Source organism: Micropterus dolomieu, linkage group LG18, assembly GCF_021292245.1.
Source record: "Micropterus dolomieu isolate WLL.071019.BEF.003 ecotype Adirondacks linkage group LG18, ASM2129224v1, whole genome shotgun sequence".
Classification (NCBI taxonomy): domain Eukaryota; kingdom Metazoa; phylum Chordata; class Actinopteri; order Centrarchiformes; family Centrarchidae; genus Micropterus; species Micropterus dolomieu.
In genome coordinates this window covers 38,498,654-38,509,174 of record NC_060167.1, presented here as the reverse complement: position 1 = coordinate 38,509,174, position 10,521 = coordinate 38,498,654, and the positions used below count along the sequence as shown (strand labels likewise).

The 10,521-nt window shown below is 40.5% G+C and overlaps 1 protein-coding gene and 1 long non-coding RNA gene across 2 annotated transcripts in view; one reads left to right on the top strand and one right to left on the bottom strand.

Annotated features, from left to right (window-relative positions):
- The window catches only part of plekha6 (pleckstrin homology domain containing, family A member 6), a 117,729-nt gene that overhangs the window by 74,170 nt on the left and 33,038 nt on the right, over positions 1-10,521 (bottom strand). The gene's annotated exons all lie outside the window — the stretch shown is intronic.
- LOC123956920 lies at positions 3,975-4,362 on the top strand. Its single transcript, XR_006821673.1, has 2 exons — positions 3,975-4,029; positions 4,134-4,362. It is a non-coding gene; the product is annotated as an uncharacterized LOC123956920 (long non-coding RNA).

Here is a 10,521-nt window from a genome sequence, read left to right as displayed (position 1 = left end):
TGAAGCGCCTGCTTCATAGTTTAAGCTAATGATGAGTGTGTACAGGTGTGCTTTATACTCCTCCGGTTATTCCGTCACACCTTACCGTTCTAGCAACAAGCCAATAGGATTGGAGTGATTTCATTCACGTTCAGACCTGCTACGCCTAGAGGCGTTCCCATAGTGTCGTAACCGACGCAGTGTCTCGTTCCCCTTCTCGGGGAACCAGGGTTACATACGTAACCCGAGACGTTCTTTAGATGTATAAAACCTCGCCCACTGGTTCACCTGCTTCACCTAGTTTTAAGCTGATCAAATATAAATGTTTAAACTTGCTACACATCGTATATCGGTTAGACTCCATAATTTTATCATTCAGGTTGTTTTGTGGAAACAATTCAGATTTATTGGTATGGTAAACAAGAGAGATGAAAAAAGCATAATTTTTATACAAGTCATATACTAGTTTAAATAAACAGTTTGATAGCAGCCTGTTTCTGTCTTTGCTGAGCAAGAGTTTTGTGCGAAAGGAATTAAAGGCCTATCCCAAAGAGACACCTGTCCCAAATATAGGCAGGGTGAGTTCAGTGATTAAAGCCAAATAAAAGCCCAGGGTATTAATTGAAATTTTTTGGTATACGTGCATACATACTGTATATAGTTATGTTAACAATGATACAGTAAGGGAGTGACACATGTTGTCTTGTGTTCAGAAAAGACCTCTCCTTTGTTCCACCTCGCGGCACCAACAACATCACTCCTCTTTCACTTCACCATGTTTAAGGTTGAAGAGTGCTCTGTGATTCTATTTGTCAAGGTTCGGAAGGTTATTATACTTGACGAAGGGAAAAAAGTCTGACCGGCTGGTCTTTCTGTTGGGACGTCATTGTCCCATTGACCATGTGTATTTGTTGGATTTTCCAAAAGAGGGTAGGCAGCAGAGACGATGTAATCCATGAAAAAATGCCTAATCTGGATATAAAGTGTTAAAATTTCCTATTCATCATTTATATCAGTATTTAGTCTCATCAAACTGAAGAAATATCAGATAATTCCTAAATCTTGAATGTATGTTTGTCTGAACAGACACACTGGCCTCAGAGGAATCAGAGACAGCCCTGTTAAACACAACCCAGACAACAAAAGTCCTGTGCTCTTTCTCCTTCCTTTGTGCCCATTTTTTGGCCCTCTGTCCTTACTGGCATAGCAATTGCAGTGGTAAATTGCACTGTCACACATTCCTCCCTCCATTGCTCCCTCTCTCTAAACCTTTTCCAAAACACAGCTGGGCCACGCAGAGGCGGAGGGGAGGCTGGAACAAAATCGACGTGTTCAGAATAAAGAGAGAAGCCCCCAGCACAGAAGGAATTAATGTCAAAATAAGAAAGAAAGAGGAGAAAGCACGGAAGCTTTAAGGCCATGTTTGTAAAATGGACACAAGCTTAACCTGGATTATTTAGTTACATGGTTACAGAGAGAGGAAGACAGAAGGGGGAAACCATGTATCAAATCAGCAACCAAGAAAAACTGCATCAGTTAATCCATGTTTTCATCTTCTGGGACTGTCCTGACTTTACTGCTGGAATCGTGCACCAGGAAGTATCCAAGTATAACCCAGGTTAATATTACCTTAAAATCAATAAAAGGGAAAACAAATAAAAATGTGATGTAAACAAGCAAATAAAATTAGGCATTAAATCAGTAAGTAATTTTTGTTAGTTTATTCTGTGTGCTGCTCCTTTAATAAGTGCAGCGGTAACAGCCAATCAGAGTGACTCTAGCGCAGCTTGCTGGAGAGAGAGGAAAAACAGAGCAAGAGCAGTAGACCATGAGAAGTAAACAACAGAGAAGTCTGAAAACGAGTGAGGAGAAACTGAGATAAAGGAGAAAAAAAAACTAGTTTTGAAGACTGTAAAACCTCATTTCTTTTCCATTTTTGGGGGATTTTGTGTTTGCTTTTTGTCCACATTGTTGGATTCAGTTTTTGTTGCTTTGAACAAGGATTTGGTAAGTGAAAACTACTATTTACAACTTGTAAATTGGCATGCATTTACTAGTTTTCTTTCTAGCTGAATGTAACATTAAGCCTAAAGTGTCAGTAGCTAAACTAAGAAAAATTTAATTATGTTGTGAATTTTTGTTTTTATTTGTGTAAAAGAATGAAAAGCTACGTGCAACAGGCATGGTCAAGTTTAGCCTGGTTAGTGAATGGAGACGAACGCCGCTGCCATTTTAGGGTGCGGTTCAGATTTAATTTAACATTTAACTTTAACTCAGTTAATTTTGTTGAAGATATAAAAGACTGAAATGTGTATTGCATTGTCCTGCTGCATGATAAACTTCCTCCCCATTAGTTTTAAAGCATTTCTCCGTAAATTGGCAGACAAAATGTTTCTGTACACTTCTGAATTCATTCTGCTGCTACCATCATCAATAAATATTAATGAGCCTGTTCCAGAAGCAGCCATGCACACCCAGGCCATGACATTACCTCCACCATGCTTCACAGATGAGCTTGTATTCTTATGATCATAAGCAGTTCCTTTCTTTCTCCACACTTTGGCCTTTCTATCCCTTTGCTCTCATCAGTCCATAAGATTGTGTTCCAGAACTTTTGCGGCTCATCTCTGTACTTCTTTGCAAATTTCAATCTGGCCAGTCCTATTCTTCCTGCTGATGAGTGGTTTGCATCTTGTGGCGTGGCCTCTATATTTCTGCTCTCTGAGTTTTCTTCCAACAGTGGATTGTGATACCTTCACCCCTGCACTGTGGAGGTCGTTGGTGACGTCACTTACTGATGTTTTGAGGATTTTCTTCACAGCTCTCACGATGTTTCTGTCATCAACTATTGTTGTTTTCCTTGGCCGACCTGTTGGACGGCTGTTGCTCAGTACACCAGTAGTTTCTTTCCTTTTCAGGACGTTCCATATTGTTGTGCTTGCTATGCCCAATGTTTGTCCAATGGCTCTGGTTGATTTTCCTTCTTTTCTCAGCTTGACAGTGGCTTGCTTTTCTCCCATAGACAGCTCTCTGGTCTTCATGTTGGTTTATCCTCTTTAACAGGAAATGCAGTCTATAGGTTTGAACCAAGGATGAAAACTTAGACTAGTCATACAGAGCTATTTAATGTTTGGACAATCAACCTAAAAGGCAACACCTGGGCAACAAGAAACATCTGTCAGTCACATGTTCCAATAGTTTTGCTCACTTGAAAAATGGGCTCAAACAAAGGGTGGTATGTCCTGAGTTGTTTAACACATCTAGATGTGAATACCACGAAATGAGAGCTGCAATTCTGAACTCTTGTCTCATACTCATCTTTTGATCTTAAACCCAAATGTCTTCAGTGAACAACAAAAACAAAGGAATTGGCATTACCGTTCCAATGTGTTTAGAGGGGATTGTATACTCGCGGGATAAGGACACTGATTTGTTCACCTGAATCGTGGAAGGACTGAAACTTTATTATTTTGCTGCAGTGAAGCTAATCTGGACTTTTAAAGGACTTAAGAAAAGGACTAATTTAGAGTTGTGAGATTGAGTTGTTGATTATATGCTGATCTGTGAAGTAGTGTTCCACATTTGTATTTTTTGGTATTGTAATTTCCATTATGTTGCCAAATTGGTGATGCAAAGGTTTTTTGTTGCTGTAAACTAAAAAAACTAAACCCTAAAACTTATTGGCTAACTGAACTAAAGAGAAGATGTAACGAAAACTCTTAAAACAGGCCTTACTAAGATAAAATGAGAACTTAAAGCTGAGTTAACTCAATGAGAAAATTAGGAACTTGTTGTGGTTTTTTGTCTGTGAGTCTGTTTTTTCCCTGGTTTTCTCTGTTCTCTGCCTGCCTCCCTGTGTCTCCTCCCCTTTGTGTGCGCTCTCTCTCTCTCTCTCCCTCCGCTTCTGAGCCCAGCCAACGACCCGCACCTGCATCTCATCAACCTCCTCCTCTGCCTGCCACACCTGCCAGCAATCAACTTCACTTCTGCCAGTACTTCAACCCCGGTTCTCCACAATACCTCTGCTTGATCGTCGTTGCTCCTTACCCGGTGCCACTTCAACATTCAAGCTCGCACGTATTTTGCATCCTTTCTATTTCCTTGTGCTTTGTCTCTGTCTGTCTGACCCTGTTTGTCTGTCTGTCTCTCCCCAGGTTCACTCACCCTTGTCTTCAGTCAGTCAGCTGGGCTCGCTCACCTGCTCTTTCCCCCTCGGGCTACCCCTGCGGCGTCCTCCCAGTTCTCCTGTGCCTCCTCTCTTCCTCGGCCCCAATGTCCCCCGGCTCTCTGTTCTCTGTCTCCTCAATTCCCCGTGCCTGTGTTTCCCCGGCAACTCCAGTCCCACAACCCCTTCTTTCCTCTAATAAAACCTGTCAAACCTGAGCGTTGCATTTGGGTCCACTCTGTCCCCACACCACACCCATAACAGAACTAAATAACAACTTAAAGGATCCTAGGTAGAAATTATTTTGAACTCAACCAGGTTTAACCCAAACCAAAGAGGTAAAAAAAAAAAAAATGATATGATTAACACATTTGGGCTTTGTTAGAATGTAGGTGAAATATTTCTAAGAAATAGAGTACATGTTTTGTTTTTTTCTGTATGTATATGTTGTGTGTAACGTGGTGCCAAACTGTATATGTCTACCACTAATTCTTATATATAAATAAGCCGGCAGTTCAAACTTACTTCTTGGTCTGTGGTCTGTTATTACTGAGGTCTAGTTATAAACTACTACTCCAAACCCAGACTCTGGTCCAAGCAATCTGCAATATCTACAGTGCTACACAAGACTGCAGGCAGCTGAGGACAAGCAGGAGCAAAACCAGATCACTGAGACAGTTACTGTAGGACAGGGGTCGGCAACCTATGGCATGCGTGCCAGCTTGAGACATTTTAAGTGGTACGTGTGGAAGAGCACTCAATCCTACAATACACAGGATTAATCAGAGTGGGCTACTTTATGATCGGCGACTGGGCTGGCCGACCAGCCGGTCAGCTGCTGTCCTTGTGTCTATGAGAGTGGGCCAAACTAAAACATTCAATTTTGAGGGCTGATACGAGCGGCCTCTCACAACTTGGACTGATCCTCATTTTTGCTGTAATCTGATTGGCTCAACGGCGCCGATCAAAGGAGTTTACTTTGGTTTGTGTGACAAGTGCAACAGAGACGGTAAATATGGCGAAAAATTTTAATTTAAAATGTTGTAACTATTTTAGCCTTCTGACTGACTGCACACATGGCATGTTGGTAGTTAATAGTACACTGTGACCTAAGTTTTAACCAGGCTTGACCTGGTCTTGTTCAGTGCAATGGTGACTTGCTTATTCAAACCAAGTGGCAACCTTCTGGTTTCCTGGGTGAAGCCGAACCAGAATGCAATTCATCGAGTGGCCACTTGAGCCTGGCTCCAAAAGGGAGACCCCCACGTTAAAATGCCCAACTTTACAGCAGAGTAAAACATGTTTACAGCCTGGTTCAAAAAATGGTTTTAGTGTATATCGCTAATTTTGCCCTTCATGACAACATGACAACTCACCCGTATAAATTTTATTAAGCCTTAAAATTTTGCATAATTAGGGGCGTGGATGCTTTGATTGACAGGTGGCTGCTGTCACTGTCACTGCTAGCCTACTGACTCATGCCTGTTAGCTCAGCTAATACAGTCTGTCACGGAACTCATAACTCTGCCTGTTTGAGCCTTTTGGACATTTCTTCATGCAGATACCGGACGAATAATGGCAGGCTGTGTAGTTTATTGGAGAGGAAGAGAACCCTCACAAGCCTGTGCTCCAGTTGGTGAGTGAAATAGTAGAATTTTAAGTATGCGTTACAATAATTAGCAGGTATGGATACATAACGTTAGCTCGTTAGCTTTGCTAACATTACCTAAGTAGCTAATTAGCCAGCTTCAAGCTTTGGTAACAATGCTAAAATAACGGGAGTCTGCTAACTGCAGTTTATAAAGAATCATGTACACAAGTCAAAACGTATTAGAGAAGTGTTTGAATTTAGGGTGATGACACTTTGGAACAAAAGACTTGTGTTACAAGGTAATTAGTAAAGTAACGTTAGTGACCCACCTCGTCAGTTAGCTGAAGTTGTGCAATATTAACGATAAACTTGTCAAACAGGCATTGTCAGATTTGGATAAGTAACACTGAAGTTACTGTAACAGTCACTGTGTCACTAGAAGTGGCTCCACCTGGACTGAGGGAAGGGGTTGAGGGTTCAGTACTACTACACTACTAGTACACTACTTCTGCATACTTTGTGCTACATTCATCATTTCAACTGTCAATGGTTCACAAATCTTTAAGCTATTAATGTTGTATTCAACTTTTTGATATCGACAGTTTTTTCACCGTCCCTGTTTTAGTTTTACAAAGATTTCAAGCTGTTTCTGAGTTTATAATGGAAGTGGATGGCACGGAATGTTGGGAGTCAGACCACGTGACATAATCGTGAGAGTGGCCCGCTTAAAATCTCATCTTAATAAATTATCTTTAACTCGCTGCCCTGAGCACAATTTTAACTCTTCAGGCATCATTTTATACTAGAAATGTAGGTATTTTTGTTGTGATTCCTCACATGTGTTTAGTAAATCCCTCAGGACAAGAGTGACAGAAAATCCTCCATTGGGAGCCAATATAAATTCTCCTCAACATTTCTTGACCAGAGCAGAAGATACCAGTTTTTCAACTCGCCAAAGTGGTCCCTTTTTTCAACTTTATCCACACAAAACATATATCAAATCGTTCGCAAATGCCTTCTGCTGCTGACGGTCAGGTCATTTCGCGGATACAACCTATAGTTTTGTCTATAGGGAGGGTTTGTTTGAGGAAAAGATTTAGAGAATTTCCTGTATAGGATAGCTGGTGATAAGCAGAGAAGATCAAAGGCAGACACACACGCACACACATTCTCTCTCTCACACACATACACTTGGTCCTGTGTTCCGATTGGTGGAAAGACTTTTACCTATTTCTTGAATGAAAGTCACTATACTGCATCCAGAGTACTACTACTACTACTACTACTGTTAGTAATGCAGTAGTTACTACAACAGCTGATACTACTCCTACCACTAATAATACTTCTTGTTCTACTACCACCACCACTACTGCACTCACTAGTACTACTACTACTACCACTACTACTACTACCACCACCACTACTGCACTCACTAGTACTACTACCACTACTACTACTACCACTACTACTACTATTAGTAATGCAGTAGTTACTAACACAGCTGCTAATACTCCTACCCTTATTAATACTTCTTGTACTACTACTACCACCACCACTACTGCACTAACTACTACTACTACTACCACTACTACTACTATTAGTAATGCAGTAGTTACTAACACAGCTGCTAATACTCCTACCCTTATTAATACTTCTTGTACTACTACTACCACCACCACTACTGCACTAACTACTACTACTACTACCACTACTACTACTATTAGTAATGCAGTAGTTACTAACACAGCTGCTAATACTCCTACCCTTATTAATACTTCTTGTACTACTACTACCACCACCACTACTGCACTAACTACTACTACTACTACCACTACTACTACTATTAGTAATGCAGTAGTTACTAACACAGCTGCTAATACTCCTACCCTTATTAATACTTCTTGTACTACTACTACCACCACCACTACTGCACTAACTACTACTACTACTACCACTACTACTACTATTAGTAATGCAGTAGTTACTAACACAGCTGCTAATACTCCTACCCTTATTAATACTTCTTGTACTACTACTACCACCACCACTACTGCACTAACTACTACTACTACTACCACTACTACTACTATTAGTAATGCAGTAGTTACTAACACAGCTGCTAATACTCCTACCCTTATTAATACTTCTTGTACTACTACTACCACCACCACTACTGCACTAACTACTACTACTACTACCACTACTACTACTATTAGTAATGCAGTAGTTACTAACACAGCTGCTAATACTCCTACCCTTATTAATACTTCTTGTACTACTACTACCACCACCACTACTGCACTAACTACTACTACTACTACTACTACTACTACTAATACCTGGTACTACTACTACCACTACTACTGTTAGTAATGCAGTAGTTACTAAAACAGCTGCTAATACTCCAACCACTAATAATACTTCTTGTACTACTACCACCACCACTACTGCACTCACTAGTACTACTACTAATACTACTACTTGGTACTACTACCACCTGGTACTACTACTACTACTACCACCACTACTACTATTAGTACTGTTAGTAATGCAGTAGTTGTTACAACGGCTGCTTATACTTCTACCACTAATAATCCTTCTTGTACTACTACCACCACCACTACTGTACTTCTACTACTACTACTACTACTACTACTACTACTTGGTACTACTACTACTACTACTCCTACCACTAATAATACTTCTTTAGGATGTAGGCACTCAGCTGATTGAGATGATGTAATCAGGTCTGTTTGATTGACAGACACACAAACACACACAGAGACTCAAACACACACACAGACACAAGCGCACACACAAACACAAACGTACACATACAAACAACACAAACAACCACACAGAAACACACACTTCCACACATACTACAGACGCACACACGCGCACACACACACACACACATTATAAAATAAAAGCCCTATTGTGTTAATCTTCAGGTTGAGAAAGGCTTCTCAATAGTTCTCCGGACCCAAATTCTTCCAAATTAAAACCACAGACAGTTAATGCATCTTAACAGGGAATTCAGGATGAGGCTGATTTTTCAAAATAAAATCTCTCAATGGTGACAAGATGTCCTATTGTTTGTGTTATGTCCTATCCGACCTAATGTTTCAAAATAAAAGCCCAGACACAGAACCTTTCACTGCAGGATGTGACACCCAGCTTCTTGGGCCTTCTTGACCTTCTTGAACCTTAAAAAGTGGTCCCTTTTTTCAACTTTATCCACACAAAAAAATATATCAAATTGTTCACAAATGCCTTCTGCCGCTGCCGGTCAAGTCATTCGCCGATACGACCTATAGTTTAGTCTCTAGGGAGGTTTGTTTGAGGCAAGGATTTAGAGATTTTCCTATCTGTCTGTATAGGATAGCTGGTTACCCAGGTGATGTTAATAAGCAGAGAAAGATCAAAGTCAGATACACATACACACACATACTCACACACTCACTCACTCACACACACACACACACACACACACACACACACACACACACACACACACACACACACACACACACACTGTCCTGTGTTCTGATTGGTGGACAGACCTTAAGCTATTTCTTGAATGAAACTCACTGTTCTGCATCCAGAGTACTGCTTCTGCTTCTACAGCCACTACTACAGCACTCATTACTACTACCTGGTACTACTACTGACACACACACACACACACACACACACACACACACACACACACACACACAAATTACGAAATAAAAGCCCTGTTATAGTAATCTTAGGTTGAGAAAGGCTTCTCAATAGCTCTCAATTTCTAATTTCTACCAAATTAAAGTCCCAGACAGTTAATGCATCTTAACAGTGAATTCAGGATGAGGCTGATTTTCCAAGATAAAATCCCCCTATGGTGACAAGATGTCAACACCAAAGCAGGGATAGACCTAATATTTCAAAATAAAAGCCCAACACACAGGACCTTTCACTGCAGGATGTGACACCCAGCTTCTTGAGCCTTCTTGAACCTTAAAATTCTCAAAAGTTTTAATACAAAAATGCAGAATTAAACTTTTACACCCCATTCATACTTATTAGACCATTCCAACCTTTTCCACCTCTTCATAATCCTTGGAAAAGTTTTTTAAGTCATATCTTCAAAGACTTTCTTACATTAAGTTAAATTTTCAAATCTTTCAGCTATAAATTAAATTCTTTCAAACCTTTAATGATTTACCTTTCAGCAGGTTTGACAGTGTAACAATATACAGTAGCTTCCAGTTTGTTATTGCATTTGTACTTAAACAACTCTGCCTTGAATAACATTATTCCAGCTCTGTTGCTACTTTTGTACCATTCAACTTGTTTCAATACAGCAATTCAGTTTAGCGTCGGTTTTTCAACAAAACTTCCACATCTTTCATACATGTTTTGAACTCAACCAGACGCACTTCAAAGAAGGTCAGATGGTGTCAAAAGGGGGAGGGAAGTTTCCCTCCCCGAGAGTTGAACTTTTTCACATGTAAAACCCAGAGACATCGCCTGGTGTTGGTAAGGACCGAAAGAGACTCAATCAGACAATGAATCGCTTAAGGATTGTGTATTCAAAGAGCCTTAGTGAACCTTTCTAGCTGTAAAGGTGTCACTAAAGACAGTCCACAGGACAGGAAAAGGGGCTGATCTGACCCCTTCTGCCTCCAGCCTCAACCTGACTCTTTTCTCTCCACAGAACGGCTGAGCCATAAACCACCATTTCATTCTCTGATAACCGGTGCGATAAGCCAGGAATGCAGAGAAGAAAGACCATAAAAACCCC